This window comes from Eublepharis macularius, chromosome 1 (genome assembly GCF_028583425.1).
Source record: "Eublepharis macularius isolate TG4126 chromosome 1, MPM_Emac_v1.0, whole genome shotgun sequence".
Lineage (NCBI taxonomy): Eukaryota > Metazoa > Chordata > Lepidosauria > Squamata > Eublepharidae > Eublepharis > Eublepharis macularius.
In genome coordinates this window covers 51,292,487-51,309,732 of record NC_072790.1, presented here as the reverse complement: position 1 = coordinate 51,309,732, position 17,246 = coordinate 51,292,487, and positions in this window count along the sequence as shown.

Below are 17,246 nucleotides of genomic sequence, written 5' to 3'. Positions count from 1 at the left end.
CAAATAATAATGAAAAGCAGAATGAACTATTAAATTACTACTGACCCCAGCTATCTAGATGAGCCCCAGCTATTAAAGCCAGGCCACATAAAAATCTCCCAAGAACACCACTTTAGTACTCCCCAAGCAATCTAAACTTGTGACACATACTTGCTCCTTTAAGAAGGTGATTTAGTATCCCTGCCAATAAATAACTTTTAATATTGGCCTTGGAAAGATAGCTCTGTAAAACTGAATAAAATAAAATTGAATAAAAAATTACCTCCACAGCTCTATTGGGTACGGTGACATATAAAGAAAGAGTTTTTTGCTTATGTCAAACTGAGACACTGAGAGATCTCCGTCTTTTTGTGCTACGCCTCTGAAGATGCCAGTCTCAGCTGCTGGTGAAACATCAGGAACTACAATGCCAAGACCACGGCAATACAGCCCGGAAAACCCACAACAACCATAGGCAGAATGGTTAGTGCAGATGACCGAGGAGAATCCTAGCCCAAATTGCAGGGCCATTACAGTGGTAAGATCTATTTAACAAAGTTTCAGCAGTGAAACAGAATTTTCTGTTTCATGATTCATGGGATTGTATTTGCATCTGTATAGGTTAATTGCGAAGCTGGTGACAAGGGCAAAGAATACACAACACCATCTTTGGAAGGAAAAAGGCCACAACTTCATTGATTACAGCCATTGGAGCACTGGCACAGTATAGGGCAACGGTACATCAAACAGCCCCTTGCCACTTGATGGCATGCATTCCCCAGCACACCAGCTGGGCACTATGGGACAGCAAGGAGTATAGCATCCATCCAAGCATAACCCTGGTGGTCCCTGCCACCCAGGGTGAAGCCTACAACAGCCAGCCCAGGTGCATGCCCTTCAACTTCCCCCAAACCCCTTAAGGGACCCCGAATAGGGGAGTGATTTGCCCTGTACACCTCATTCCAGTGGATCCAGCCCAGTACTTCAAATACGCTACCAAATCATGACAAACACCCCAGCTGCAGGGAAGGAGGGACAAGAATGGCAGCATGGGCCACGAGGGGCTACTGGAGAGGCTTCAGGCACTTCCTACACTCCTTCCATACTCCCACCAGTATGCACTGCCTCGCCATAGACAAGGAGCCTGCCCTCTACCTCAGCCTCGCCTCCCAGCTGCAATATTACCCGCCAATGAGTCTGCAAGCCCCTTTATAGAATAGCACTGTGCTATGTAGATCAAGATGGGTAGCCATGTTCATCTGTCTGTAGCAGTAGAAAAGAGCAAGAGTCCAGTAGTGCCCATAAGACAAACAAAATTTGTGGTAGGGTATGAGCTTTTGTGTGTCTGTGACTCATGAAAGCTCATACCCTACCCCAAATTTTGTTAGTCTTAGAGGTGCTACTGGACTCTTGCTCTTTTCCACTGTGTATATGGAAGAGCTCATCTTACAAGTTTGTACCAGGCCCCAGGAAAATGATGCTTGGGCCCTAAACTCACCCATCCATAGTACAGGATCCTAGATAAGGTAAGGGCAACTCAAAGGGACAAACAGATGAACCTGTGACTTTCATTGCCTGAGTTAGCAATGAAATGTAAAGAATATCTCCACGGGGGCAACTGGTCGGAGAGGTTTGTAAGGAGCAAGTGACATTGTTGAGGCAGGCTGGGACTTTAGGAAAGACAATGCCAGTTTTGATGCTATGAACAACCGTTGTTCCCAAGGTATTTGTAAGACTGGAGCACTATACAAAAGAAAAAATACTACATTAATGTTGCAAAGACTTCATTAGTACAGAGGTTAATTGCCTTTCCCTGTCATATTTTTGCTGCCTACATCTGTGTCATATCATAGTTTGCTTCATTAGTTTTTAAAGTGGAACAGCTAAAGCTCTCGATATTGAAATAACAGGTGCATTAGCTGTGCTTCGCTATGGTGCTATTGGCTCACAGCTGAGCTGATTAATCACCTCCATTTTCAGCAGCACTGGCCTGCTGCCTGGAGCGGAGCCAGGAATATGGGTCAGTAGGGAAAAGTATTATCGGTACTTGGCACTCCCACCTTGTACCAGAAGCAAACAAGATCCCCTTTCTCACTTCCTGCGTTTCTCCTACAAGAAGAACACTTGGCTCCAAAAATGTATAGACAACTAGAGGTACAGCACTTGAGAAGTCCATTCCTTTCAGCTACTTGATATCTATTGTTTGTTCCCTCAGTTTTAGAGAACTGTAAATGCCTAACCACAAGCCAGGTTCCTCTTTTAGGACTCGGTTCTGTTAGGTGCATATTTTCAGCTATGTCATTGAACGAGTTCACACAACCATCCATATCACTTGGCTGCTGGCAGTTCCATGTGAGAAATGAATGTATTTCACATCATCTGATCTTCATATCACCTTCAGCAATGCTTCTGTATTGGGCGCTACTTGACAGTTCACCAAACCTACTAGTTAATGTACTGTATTGAAAAGCATCTGAGATAAGATGAGATGAAATTTCTATTTGCAATTATTGTTAGATCTATAGTAGCTGATTCAGACATGTCAATCTACAATGGAGGCTGTGGTTAATGAACACATACAAACAAGCTTATTAAAAAAAACTGGAATGTGCAAACATTAGGCAACAATTGTCCTTTTAGTACCCATTCAGAACAGGCCTTTGTGAATGCCAAGTAGGGAAGGGATGGCAAGGAAGCCAAGCTCAGTGGTGTTGTATAATTTCCCCCATACTCATCTAAAGCAATCCGATGTTCTACGTATGCTTTTCTCTCACATTATATTTAATTAACAACCAGTGGTACACCAGGAAGAAAAAAAAACTGCAGGTAAAATATCTTTATTATGCATAATGAAAGACCAGTGGGACGTCCTGATGCCCTCATACTTGTAAAAGCTTCCTTCCCAAGCCCTTGAGGACATGGCAAAGTGCATGCCTTTCACAAACGTTCAGTTCTTTCTCATCCAAGTAATAACACAAGCACTGATAACCCTTTAACATCATTTCATCTTCTTATAACTGTTATGAAAGGTGTCAAATTACTGGGAAGTGAAGAAGCAATCCCTTCGCATCAATATATCTAATAGTCAAGATGGCCCCATCTGCGGATACTTAAATTTACAGTCCAGGGCCATGTACAGACAAGACAATCTAATCAAGAAATTCTAAACAGGGTGGAGGGGAAACTTCCAGGTGATGTTTGAAGGCAGAAGGTAGTAAAAGCAGAGGCACTACTGCTTATTTTTCTCCTCTGCAATGGAGAGAAGATGAGCAAGGTCAGTACTCCTTTCTCTGTTCTTCCTTCCCTACCTGACTCTGCCATGGAAAGAAGGTAACGAATCAAAAGACCCACAACAGTAAGGACTAGCAACTTAACATAAAGTCTACAAAGTACAACACACGATTATGGTGTAAGTTACTGACCACTTTTATGAACAATATTAATCGCAAAGGCCACTAGCCTGTTCCTTTTCAATACAAAATGAACACAAGGACTGAACAACAAAAAATCCACACTCCCCTCTGGGGAAGACGTCCCAAAATTGTCTCTTAATGAAGCGAGTCAATCCTTTCTTCTTAATCACGGTGGTCAGATGATGAACACATTCCAATGACCAGCCCCCAGTCAGGAGATTCCGCAAGAAGGACGCCAACCTGCAGGGAGGACAGAAAGCCACCGTGCACTCAACAGGGTGCAAGCTGAACTCCTGTTTCGTATCTTCTTTGTCAAGAGCGCTATATACTGGTGGTTGTGCAGTTCCACAAGGCTGCAGTCTCTCCTCTAGTTCCGAAATGGATATCAATTGTCAGGTAGCCTGGGGGAGCCTGGGGGAGGCAGCAACAGCAGCTTCCAAACCCCCTCCCCCTACACTGAGCACAAACATGGCCAGTGCTCAGCACCTGCCTCCTCCAGCTGCCACTTCCTTCCTCCTACTGGCAAGGGGGTGGTGGCAGGGAGGGCACACTGTAAGACAGGGCACCGAGGAGGTGAGGACCAGCACTGGGGGTAAGGGGTGGGAGAAAGAAAGTGTGGAAGGAAAAAGATGAGAGGAGGTGATAGCAGTGGGACAAAGGGTAGATAAAGGTGTAGGGGATGTTAGAAGCCAGAGGAGAACTTCCCTGTGGGTTTCTCATGGGTTCCCATTTGTACCAGAATATTCCTGATTTTAGCTTTGTTACCTCATGTCACCTCATGCTGTGCTAAAACAGAGGAGCAAGTTGTGCATTTCACCTTTAGCGTCAGGGACTGAATGTTTGGATGTTTCTAATTCTCCCAGCAAGCCATCTTTACAGATACAAAAGTCATGGCTACCCCAGAACCTTCTCCAAGACCTGATAATGGGGAGTATTTATGTGGGCAAGAATTCTAACATTGAATCCCTTACTTGCTATATGAAAATCTATAGCCCAGCAACGTCTCCATTGTCTGGTTTGGTTCAGTTATTCAAATTAGGGTGGCCAACCCCAGATTGCAAAATTCCTGGAGATTTGAAGGCACTGTTTGGGGAAGGCAGTTTGGGGAGGGGAGGGAGCTTAGCAATAATACCATGGGGTCTATCCACTGAAGCTGCCATGTCTTTCAGGGTGACTGATCTCTGTAGTCTAGAGATCAGTAGTAATTCTGGGAGAACTCCAGGCTCCACCTGGAGGTTGGCAACCTTAGTTCAAACAGATGCAAATTTCAAGGTCTTATCTTAGTGGATCATTCATTTTCCTTTCCAGTTTATCTTTGAAACTTCAGCTAATATTTCTTTTTTAAAGCACTATGTCCTAGCAATAGCTCAGGAAACAAGATAACCAAAAAGTCCATCAACTGGAAACTTGTTAATTAGTAGTTAAGGCAATGGAAGTTGAAACAAAATTGTGCAACATGTGAGGCAAGGGCGGGCGCTCTTTCCCAGACAGTTATCATCTGTGGTGTATACATTCATTCCATTGACAATTTCTAGTGAATTGGTGGGTTTTTTATAGTGCTTTAAAACCTGTTTATCAGAGATAATACTAGTATAAGGGGAAAGGGCACCTCTATCTCACGATCTTAAACTCTGTTCAAAACTAACAGCCTGAGAACATGCAAGACAGGAGCAACTTCTTTTGGGGACTCTGTTAGTTCCTCATTGGATGTGAGTTGAAAGTTGCGGTATCCTGTTCACAGCAGAAGTGCATGATGCTCCTTGTTAATGCTTCTCACCACCTATTATTGAGTCCTCTGTGCCTCTGAATCTAGCTCTACCACAGGGGTTTCCCACCAGCTTCAAGATACCTCTTCTAGCAAAGGTTTACATTTACCTTCTCCCAGGGCTTTTTTCTGGGAAAAGAGGTGGTGGAACTCAGTGGGTTGCCCTCAGAGAAAATGGTCACATAGCTGGTGGCCCCGCTCCCTGATCTCCAGACAGAGGGGAGTTTAGATTGCCCAGCACGCCGCTCAGCACGGAGGGCAATCTAAACTCCCCTCTGCCTGGAGATCAGGGGGTGGGGCCACCAGCCATGTGACCATTTTCAAGAGGTTCCAGAACTCCGTTCCTCCACGTTCCCTCTGAAAAAAAGCCCTGCCTTCTCCAAATGGTCAATCGTGCAGTATTGAAATACAAGATCTCCAATCGTTTTTGTTCCTTGCAGTATTTCTTCCTGCTCAATATTCATGAAAAATGTCCAGGAGGAAAAAAATATTGCACATGCCTTTGACAACTCTTCAGTATAGGGGGAAACCATATACAAAAGGATCCTATCTTTCAGAAAACACACACTTCAAGCAGTTCCTTTCCATTCTTCTCCAGTTTTCCTTCCTCCCCCTCTGATGTTCTGTAGAACAAATCACTCGAAGTATAGTACACATGAGCAAGAGAAAATAATTACACACACTCTATCTCAAACCTTTCATAATTACACTTTAAATTGGTTTACTCTGAATTCTTTCAGCTCGTTGTTGTTACTCAACTCTAATCAAGCCCAAGTGTGAAAGTCCATATAGCAGCATCTCTGCCTTTATGCTCCCTTCATTCCCATCTGCTGTATAAGTCTTCTTCCCTATTCCCAGCCTTATCAAACCTCCAAAATCCAGAATGCAATGTAAAGGCACTGTCAAAACCTCAGGCTCAACTTTTGTTCCTATTATGCCACAGAACAGAATTTTCAGAACTGTCTACCGCAATGGTTTTGTCAGGATAAGCCCAGAAGCAGATCTTTGACGGAATCGCTCTAATATATTGCACTTGTATACATTCTCTCTTTCATTTCTTACATTTGCGTTCTGTGTGTGAAATGTGAAAAACACCGCTGAAGGGCCTTTCAGGATGATGCATTAACTTTCCCCCTTTTAACGTTTTCCTTAGCCCCAGCCCAGTGCACTACTAATCGAGTAAAGAAATATCTCATTTCCACATGATCGGCATAAGAGTTCTTCTGCTGTGCAGGATGGGCACACTTTTATCACCTATATATTTGGTAAAACTCAGAGACACTAAAGCACAAAAAAACAAGCCAGAAGGCAAGTACTGGCTTCAACCCCACCCCCACCCCCAAAAGCACAGCCTCCCATGCCATACCAAAAGTTCTGCCAAATCTCAGGAATCAAGACTGCAAGAGGAAGTGGGAAAGATCCATTCGGTGAGCAAGTTACATGTGCAGCTCTTTTGATCTATCCCACTATCACTTCCTTGTGAGGATAAAATGTATGCTATTTTGAGCTCCTTGGGGAAAGGGCAAAAATAAAAATCTCATACACAAGTACAGCTCCTGCTGATTATCCTAGTTAATCACCTAGTTAATAGGTACCAACATTACTTTTGCAATTTTTATACAATTATACACAGGGCTTTTTTTCTGGGAAAAGAGGTGGTGGAACTCAGCGGTGGATTTCAGGACCACACAATGATGTAACTTTGGGTCAGTTGGAACAAGGGGCGATTTTTTTTAAGTTTAAATCGCCCTCAGAGAAAATGGTCACTTGGCCAGTGGCCCCGCCCCCTGATCTCCAGACAGAGGGGAGTTTAGACTGCCCTCCTCACCGCTGAGCAGCGCGGAGGGCAATCTAAACTCCCCTCTGCCTGGAAATCAGGGGGCAAGGCGACCGGCCATGTGACCATTTTCAAGAGGTTCCAGAACTCCGTTCCACCACGTTCCAGCTGAAAAAAAGCCATGATTACACATTTGTTTTAATGTAACTGGCTTACTTTACATGGTGCTTTGTTTAGATATTGCAATTCCTATCTACAGAGACAGGGCTCAGAAAGACTAAAAATCATCTTGAGGCACCCCAATCTAAAGGCATCTTATTTTATAATCACTGGAATTATCATGTGTATTTAGGGAGACACAGGTACCTTATGTACATGCCTGGGTGGATGTGGTCCAATTTGCAATCTGGTCCAAGTTCACACTCCGATAGCCTAAATGTAAGGAAGAAGCCCTTCCTTCCAGCACCTCTTACTCCTATGCTAATGGAGCACTTGTCTTTTACACCGAGTTAAGGATGCACACATCCCAATCTGGCTAACAAACAGCAAAAAAGATCTGCTGACAAAGTGATGCAGCTCCTCTGTAAACTTTGAAAGGAATACAGAAAATCAGAACAGAGGGAACTCAGAAGTTAACCGTGCAATCCTATACTGAGGTATAGGCTTCTAAATCCTTGTAGTCATTGGGCTTAGAAGGGTGTAACATTGCTGAGAACTGAACTGGCAGTTCATTAAGAGAATAACACAAGTGTCTGGAATGGAGAATTAGCAAGACTCACAGTAATATCAATCATACAGCAATAACATACCAGCATGCTCACATTAAACTGCCAATATTCTAAGCAGCCTCCACACACTGTGAAACATATTCTACTTAAGAAAGGTGATGGACAATAGGGGTATGTAAAAGTAAATAACTGAGCCAGAAATACATCCAGAAATTGCTGTTTTGTTTTGTTAAAGTGGCTTCTGGAACAGTGAACCAAAATTAAGAAAACCAAATTATAACACCTTCCCACTGAAAAGTGTGTGTGTTTCATTTTAGTCTTTACCAATAATTTATTTTATTTTACTTCATTTATATCCCACCTTTTTCCCCAAGGGGAACCCATAGCAGCTTACATTGTTCTCTGTGCCTCCATTTTATCCTCACAACAACCCTGTGAGGTAGGTTAGGCTCCTATTTTGCACTGGCTGCAGCAGGCAAGACCTAGGCCGGTATGGTAGAATCTTGTTTTCCTTGACAGCAATCACCAATCAGATCCCAAAGGAAGAGAACCTTTATGTTATTAATTAACTCGGTTGGCTGGAAGAAGGAATATGCACAATGCACATGAGTGTATATTGTCTCCCCGCCAATCAAATCTTCACAAGGGGAGATGCCTCCATGCCCATCTGCTTTGGAAACATTTGGAAGGGGGAATATGCATTTTGTGGGGGTAGGGATCCCAGACCCCCAGTGGGGGCGGGGGATCCCCTGCCCCTGCTCCCCCTACCCTGCCCCCACTTACCTAACTGGCAGGGGGTGCACACCTTCCCTGCAGGCTCTCCCGTGGCGCTGTGCACTCCCATGCACAGCAGCCACTGGAATCGGGCCCATTTTGGCCCAGATCAGGGCCGCTGTGGAACACGGGAGCGCTCCTGTGCTCCACAGCGCCTGAAAATGGGCCCGATCCACAGCAGAATGGGCCCGTTTTCAGGCGCTGCAGAGCGCAGGGGGGTAGAGGAACATTTCAGTGCGGATCAGGCCCATTTTGAGCCCCTGAGGAGCCTGGACATGCTCCCAGAGGCTGAGCAATGACATCACTTCTGAAGTGACATCATCGCGCCTGTGGGAGGTGCCCCCTCTCTGCACCCCCTCTCCCCCAAGGTAAGTGCCAGGTCCCTATCCCCCGCCCGGACGTTGAGGGGGCCTGGCAACCCTATGTGGGGAGGAGTTGTCTGTTTTGTTTTGTGGCACTACACAGTCACTGGTTTGTCTCCTGTACCCCCATCAGAGATCTTGGAAGGTAGTCACTGAGAGGAAAAGTGCCCCTGGGGTGGGGGGACAGGTAGTCAGTTCAATCAAACTTGATAAAAGCTCGGGAAGACTTCATTCATAGGCTGCAATTCTAAAGACACTTCCTTGGGAGTAAAAACTATCTAATAACATGTGTTTAGGATTGCTTCCCCATCCAGCATATGCCAAAACATTATTTAAAAATAAATTCTCCAAATCAAGCTTAAGTTAACCTCCCTGCATGCCATTCAGTTATGCTGCCCTTTTCGAAAATAATCCTACCAGCCAACAGCAAAAGGAAAACTTATGGGAAAAGCAGAGGAGCATTTAGGCAGGGAAGTGGTTCAGACAATCATGCTGTCTGCCTGTCTGCACTCGGGCAATAGAGACTGGTGGCAATTAATGTGAGAACACCCCATTTTGCACCCCAATGCTGAGCATTAAACGGAAGGCTTTCCCCCTCATTCTGGGAGTGAAAATGCAAAGCACAAGGAAACATAGCAGCAACTGGAGGATGCAAAGGTAATGATGTATTGGCACTATCATCACTTAGAAAAAGGGGAGAAGAACACAAATCAGGATTGTTTTTAATGCGGCTGCCACTCTGCTACCACATTGCCAACCAGTTTCCCTCCATAGTGAGCACCGCTGGACCTTCTTTGAGGTCCATTGTTGAGTGTATCTATGTGTGATATAATTGAGGAAAAACATGGTGGATCAATGGTTCAGAGGATGAGGGAGTAATGGTTGATGCGGTTTGGGTTAAGAGCAAAAATAATTGCCCCAGAGCCTCATTTCTCCAACCTTCCCCTTGAAAAGAACAGAGTGTGCATGTACGCTCAGTCAACACTTGCCTTGATACCTTCTTCAGGGTCCAGACACACTGAACCCTGTTGTTGTGTGTGCTCAAACTTGGTGAGCTGATACTTTAGAGGGAGGACTGTTTTCTGTGCAATTTTGATGCTATTAACTGCAAGAATGACTGCCCCCCAAAGCCCAGAAGAATCAGCAGTTTTGGCCTCATTGTAAAGAATGGGACTGAAACATGATACCAAAAAAACCCCAAATGGATTAGATCTGAACTGGAAACTCTTCAGGTAGATAAAATCAATAATGATACATAGTTCGTTCGGAAGCTCTGGATTTGAAACTGAAACAGAATTTTTTTCACTACACATCTCTAACACATAATGCCAAAGAGACAGAGCAAAAGAGTAAAGAAAGGACTTATAACTACCTATCCACTCAAGTGTAGTTTCCTGGGTAAGGGTCTGAGCATCCAAGCAGCCAATAATCAACATAATTTCAGTGGAAGGCTTGCAAAGAGAAGAGAAGGCTTGGTAAGCTAACAAGCTAGTCAGAGGACTGAACAAACAAAGAGGAAGGTAACAAGCAAAAAAGGAGGGGAACCAGCTCCCGACAGGGTAACGATCATAATGAATTAATAAATAATCAATCACAATAAATAATCATCCACAATAAATTGCATCAATCTATATAAATATATAATACTAGCAAAAAAGCCCATTGTGGAAAAAATACAATGGGCGCTAGAAATGCCTGCCCCCAGCTGAGATCAGGAGCAGTGCAAGAGGCAATGCCTCCCCCCACAACCTTTCTAGGAGCCATTTCAATGCGAACCTCTCACATGAACCTGCCAAAGTGCCCACCACACCATCCCTCCCTCAGTCCAACTCCACCTCACACCTCTTGCAGCCATCATCTCTTACTGCCCCCAAGAAGCCTCCTGGCAGACGTTGTGCAAGATATACCGATGCAAAAAGGAGGAAGCAACTTAGAGATGCAGCAAAGAAATATGCACATCGTACTCCTGCAGTGCACTGAGCAGCAGTGGCCAAGTACCAGCAAGTCCCGAGTCCAAGGGAAAGGTGACCATCCCTGCAGGCCTGGGCACAGTAGTGACGACCCTAGCAGACCTAACAGCCACGATATACCCTGATATCGCCACTATCAGGGAGTAGTCCATGGACGAGCTGTGCAAGCATGCCATTCCGACCCCCAAGAACAACAAGGCTGCCATCATTAATGAAACACAACTTAACTTCCTTGATGGGGCAGAAATAGAGTACAGATCTGTTGACTCAGTGGCACAAATGGATTATGTGGTCCACTACTCTGTGGAGTTCCTCAACATGCTCAACCCTCCTGGCTTCCCAGCCCACAAGCTTCTCCTCAAAGTGGGTGCTACAGTGATGCCGGTCCAGAACCGCAGCTCACCCAAACTCTGCAATGGTACCAGACTACAAGTGAAAACCCTCCACAGGAACATCATCGTGGCCACATTGTTCACCGGCAGTGCTCGGGGGGGGGGGGAGGGGGGAGTCAGTGTTCATACCATGCATACCTTTCATGCCATCAGATAACCTCTTCGAGTTCAAGAGACTGCAGTTTCCCCTCAAGGTCTGCTTTGCTATGACGATCAACAAGTCCCAGGGGCAGATACTGAAGGTGGCAGGAATTGACTTGAGGGAGGACTGCTTTTCAAATGGGCAGTTCTATGTGGCCTGCTCTAGAGTGAGCTCACCCAGCAGCCTGGTGATCCTGAAGGGAAAAATCATCAATGAAGTCTATAGAGGTCCTTCAGTAGAAAAAAAAAAAGGTTGTATGTATTTTTCACTTTATTTATTGCACTACAATCTTTTCCTTTTAAAAAATCTCTTCAATAAATGTTACATTTTGAAATTCACTTCATCAGTTTTAGGCATCAACACCCTTCGCTTTATTTAAACACTTTTGTGAAGCTCAGGTACTATGCTATTATACTACAAAACCAACTCAACCCCCCCCCAACCAAAAAATGTTACATACCCTTAAGTAATATAACTGGATTTAAAGTAGTTAAATACCGTAGCGAAGCATGGGCATCAAGCTAGTATATTATATATTTATATAAATTGATGCTATTTATTGTGGGTGATTAATTGTGATGAACAAGTAATGTGTCTTCTTTGTGTAACTCTTATTTCCCAATAAGTATGAATCTGTTAGGTGTGGTCTTACGTATTCTGATAGCTCTCCGTCCTTTTAGGTGTTAATCCTCAGAAATTCTGCTTCTTGACACTTATGTGACTAGCAGACAGAAACCAACCGTTTCTATCTAAACACCATGGCTTGGATCGTATACCTTCTTTCTACTTATGATCCTCTTCATCTATCATGGAAGCAATCCTCCACTGCAGAGCATGTTCTTTTCATGCTAGGAGCTGTTTGATTCTTGGAAAGTCTTGTGGGAGTAGAAGTGCCCATCAGCAGAAGAGGACACACACTCGGCAACACAGGTTCACCTTCACAATGGATAAAAAGGAGCGCAAGCAGAAAGAAGGCATAGGATCCAAGCCTGTATCAGCGAGTACAGAAACGAGAATCACCCCCAATTATTCCCCAGGCTACTATGAGATATTGTACCCTAACAACTGTTAGCAAAGTCACTGAACTTATGATATTCTTCTGGTTTTGAAAGGATCCCAGTAACACATGTTGACAGTTTAACATCTGTGAAACATTTGTTTGAATGTACAGGAAAGGCTCTGCACCCTTTACAGTAGCCAATTAGGCAACCAGTCCTAAAGGTTTAGCACTGTATATTGTCAAAATCATTCACCATGACCATAAGTTCATTTCATTTTTCTATATCTGTCCCATAATGCCATTTGCACTTCCCACTACTTCCTCGCTGCGGCTTTTGTGTGTCTACTTCAGAATCCTCCAGGGGAAAATTTAGTTTAGTTTCAACCAAAGTTCTTAGAACTCTCTGTACTCCAGCAACATTCAATTATTTTCATCTTGTTCACATGCAAACTAAATAGCACGGTTAAGCCATACTATGCGAAAACAAAATACAATATACAACACAACTACAACTACTTTTTTTCCTACTGATGGTATGGATGCAAGTTCCTTTTTTTGATATAAAAGTTAAATCATATAGTGCAATTTCTATCAATGTTCAGAATTCATGGACAGAGTTTTGAAATCAATCATTTGGGTGCCTCTTCGTGGAAATTTTAGACTGCAATTAGTTCTCCCTGTAACTCTTCCAGACTCAATTAATAGGTCCTGACAAAAATAGCAATTTGTGGATCCATTCAATAAATCATTATCGTAGGTAATCAAATATTCCCAAAATTTCTGGATGTACATACAGTCGCCACCTTTTTTGTGGTAACGCTCCTGTGCCATAAACAGCAGCAAGCAGACAGAAATCTATCCTTCCTCGGAATTGCCAAAAACTTTACTTATTAGCTTTGCACCAAATTTGCACTTGTTAAAGTCACGGGAATTCTGCTAGAAAACAGTGGCTGGCTATCCTAGTTGCAATAATCTTTTGGGGCAATCATAAGCAGGTCTACTCAGAACTAAGTCTCATTTTATTGATTGGGGCCAGGTAAGTGTTCTTAGGATTGCAACCTCTGTTTACCAACCATAGAAATAGTCTTAGATCATATAGCACTTTTCACTGAGACTTAATCCATTTTCCTTACTTCATTTGTTTATACTTGCCATTAGGGTTCCCAACTCCAGTTTGAGAAATTCCCAAAGATTTGAGAGTACAGAATGGGGAGGGTAGGGTTTGGGGAGGGGAGGGAGCTCAGAAGGGAAGTGATGTCACAGAGTCTGCCCTCCAAAGCTGCCATTTTCTTCAAGGGTAGTCTGAAAATCTGGGTAGTCTGAAAATCAGTTGTAATTTCAGGAGATCTCCAGGCGCCACTTGGACGTTGGTAACCCAGCTATGAAAATGTTCATGGCATGCAGCAAACAGTATCTGGTTGAATATAATAATACGTTATATACCGCTCTTCTAGACAGATTAGTGTCTCACCAGAGCAGTGAAAAAGTTAGTGTTATTATTATCCCCACAATACAGCTGGGGAGCTGGGGCTAAGAGGAGTGGCTTACCCAAGGCCACCTACTGAGCTCATGGCAGTAGTGGGATTTGAACCAGTAGAGTGCTGATTCGCAGCTGAACCACTTAACCACAGTGCTAAAGTAGCTCTCTCAAGTTACTGTTAAAGACAGAGAAACTGGCAGTCGTAATGGTAGTGGCACAGTGCTATCCTCTCCTCTAAAGGGTTGCAATTTGGACAACCTTTATGTTCAACGTTTTCAGATATTTAATTAAGCATTGTATAAATAGAATAACCAAATAGCATGGCCATAAAGCCCAATGCTTTGATGTATTTACAGGCTATGTCTGTAAAGACCCTTTTTGAACAAATAGTAACCCAGAATTATAGAATGTATGCTGATGCAAAGATGGCTGAAGTTGGAAAACTTCTTCATTTCAGCATGAAGTGTAGGTCTATTTGGCCTTACAGTCCTTCTTAAAGCTGATGTATTGACACAGAGGTAACACTGGAAAAGCATACATTTTATCAGGAGAGGAGATTCTGTGTAAGGAAATCAAATATTACATGAGAATGAAAACTCACTGATTCAATTTGTTCACCGGTAAAGCAAAATTGAAATACAGCTATTCCAATGAGCTCACTTTCCATGCAGAAAAATTATTCTGGAATATTAAAATAAAATAGTCAAACAGCAAGCTTGTGCAATCTTGATGACATACCTACTTAAAATGCACGTCTTTTTGCCATTTAATCCTTACTGTGCCGAAGAGAAGGCCTTGGAATTTGCCTGAGAAATCTTACACTTTCTACCCAAATCTCTTTGTAACACCACCAGTACCACTTTTCACTCTAGATATCATCTGGATTAAGAAGAGCTCAGGACCAGTCACCCCCATATTATAGACAGGGGGAAAAGCCATTGCCCACATCTCCCAAAACCCAGCCCATCAGCCAGTCTGAGAACTGTTGTTCTAAAACATTTCATTTTTGCATTTATTCCATTTATGTCCCTATTCAAGGGACATACGTTAACTTCAAATATTCAATATCTGATAATGTTATTTTTTATTTAAAACCAATTTGCTTATAGAGTGCAATAAACATCTGTTGATCTAATGGCGAGGTTTATTGGGATGGAAAGAGAAAGTTTCCCAGGGTGTGGAATGCTAATGGCGGGAGGCTTCACTGAATCCTGAGGAGGTTCTTTTGCATATGGATTGGTGCTTGATGTGCTAATCTTCTCTGCAGGGCTATTGTCGGGTGTGGAGTGTTTTGTTGGCCTGGTGTTTTTCAGAACTGGAGCCCATGCTCTGTTCATTCTTAAGGTTTCTTCTTTCCTGTTGAAGTTTTGCTTATGCTTGTGAATTTCAATGGCTTCCCTGTGCAGTCTGACAAAGTAGTTGGAAGTGTTGTCCAGTATTTTGGTGTCCTGGAATAAGATACTGTGCCCTGTTTGAGTTAGGCTATGTTCAGCCACTGCTGATTTTTATGGAAAGTGAGCTCATTGGAATAGCTGTATTTCAATTTTGCTTTACCGGCAAGTGAACAGACTCACGTGTAGTCCTCCCTGATCACTTGCCATTCATTTGCTCTCCACTTGGAGCGCAATTGGAGGGCAAGTAAACGGGGAGGAATACACGTGACGCGAGTCTCTTCACTTGCCAGGCAAGTGTAATTCATCACTTGTAGCTTGGCTCTCAGATGAGCAGCGAGTCAGCAGAACATATCAGGAGAAGCTGAATGGTGGTACATTTTCTTGCTAGCTCCTTAGGCTTGTTCCATGTATTCCTATAACACATATGGCAGGCACCACTGAAATGCCTTCGCTGCAGCAGAAGGTTTCATTGGTTGTCTTTATTAAGGACCTTGCGAGTTATTTGCCCTGACTCAACTCTAGTTTCTGGTTTCTGATAGGAAAGGAAAGTGTTCTTGTAGTGCACAGCATATCTGGGAAAATGTCACGCTTCATATATTCAGTTATCAGCCACTCTGGCAAGTGCTTTATGTTATCTACAAAAAGCAGACTTGGGAGGGGAATGAACCACTGCAAATCAAAGAATATTACTAAGGAAGAGGGAATGAAGGCACGCTGGGCTTATGGTGTTTTCCCAGCTGCAGCCACAACGCTACAAATAAATTTGCCCAGTTTACTACACAGGCCAATTAATGGTCACTTAGACCTGGTGCATAATAACAAACCCTTGAAGGGGTTCCTCATTCTTCCTGGCAAGCCTCCTGTGCTCCCAACAGTTGCCTGACTGGCCAAGGATCATCCAAGGAAACTTGGCCTCACCTAGGTTTGCCAAGTCCCTTGACTCCCCCAGTGGGAGAATGGGAGCCTGGCACCTACCTTGATGCGCTCCAGGGTTGTTGCTTTGCATGTACGCACAGCACGCGTGCGCCTGGCTTGCACAATGACATCACTTGCAGGAAGTGACATCTTTGCACAGGTTAAAGGGCAACCCAGGAGTGCCCCCATGCTGTCCTGTCCCGTTGGAGGGACAGGACATTTTTCTCCAGGCTTGTTGGCAACCCTATTCAGAGGTAGGTGAATGTGTCTGTGTGCATGTGTGTGTGAGTAAGTGAGGTGGTTGTTTTTAATGTCACAATGTTTCATTGATAATTTTTACTGCTGTTGATCCTTGCAAAGTACTTAATTGCTTTGTGCTTTCTTTTAAATTCCATGTTTAATTGGTCTCTTAATGTTACGCTACTATATAAAAGGCTAACCATGTTCCAGACAACTCACTTCCTACCCTGGTGCACCTCCAGAGGGTGCTGCCGTGGAGGAAAGCCCAGAAGAGGCAGCATGTCCCTCCCAAGAGTGCGCCGTGGAGGGAAACCCAGACCAGGACCAGGAGCAGGTGCGGAGCAGGCAGCAATGCCGGCCCCCCGCCTTCACTCAGCTGGGGCTAGGAGTGGAGCAGGGGGCAATGCCCGCCCGCCCTTCACCCAGCTGGGATCAGTCATGAGGAGGCAATGCCCACCTGCCCACCCTCTCCTTTCCAGAGCCCATTGTATTTTTTCCCACAACAAGTTTTGTTACTAGTCATTTTATCTTTATGCACCTCAATAGCTGTCCATACTGAGGAGTGAAGAGCCCCCAGTCTGCCAGGGGCATGCAGTGCCATTTTAGAGCTTGGGTTTTAACTGAGGAGTGAAGAGCTTGTGTTTCAGATAAATGCACACATTTGCAGGTATCAGTTATAAACAAGCTGAACAGTAAAGTTGCAAATAGATTTCAACTGAGGAATCAAACACCAGCAGGTGAAGTTTTACAGGGTGGGGCTAAACAATATCACCCATTCATTACTGCAGATCAAACTGAATTTTAAAGGGAGGAACAGCTACAAGAGGTATTTCAAATGCTGGCAACCCTAAGAGAAGGGCATGTAGTACCTGTTTGCTACCCACCTTCCTACTCATTCTAAATGAGCAGGTGAAC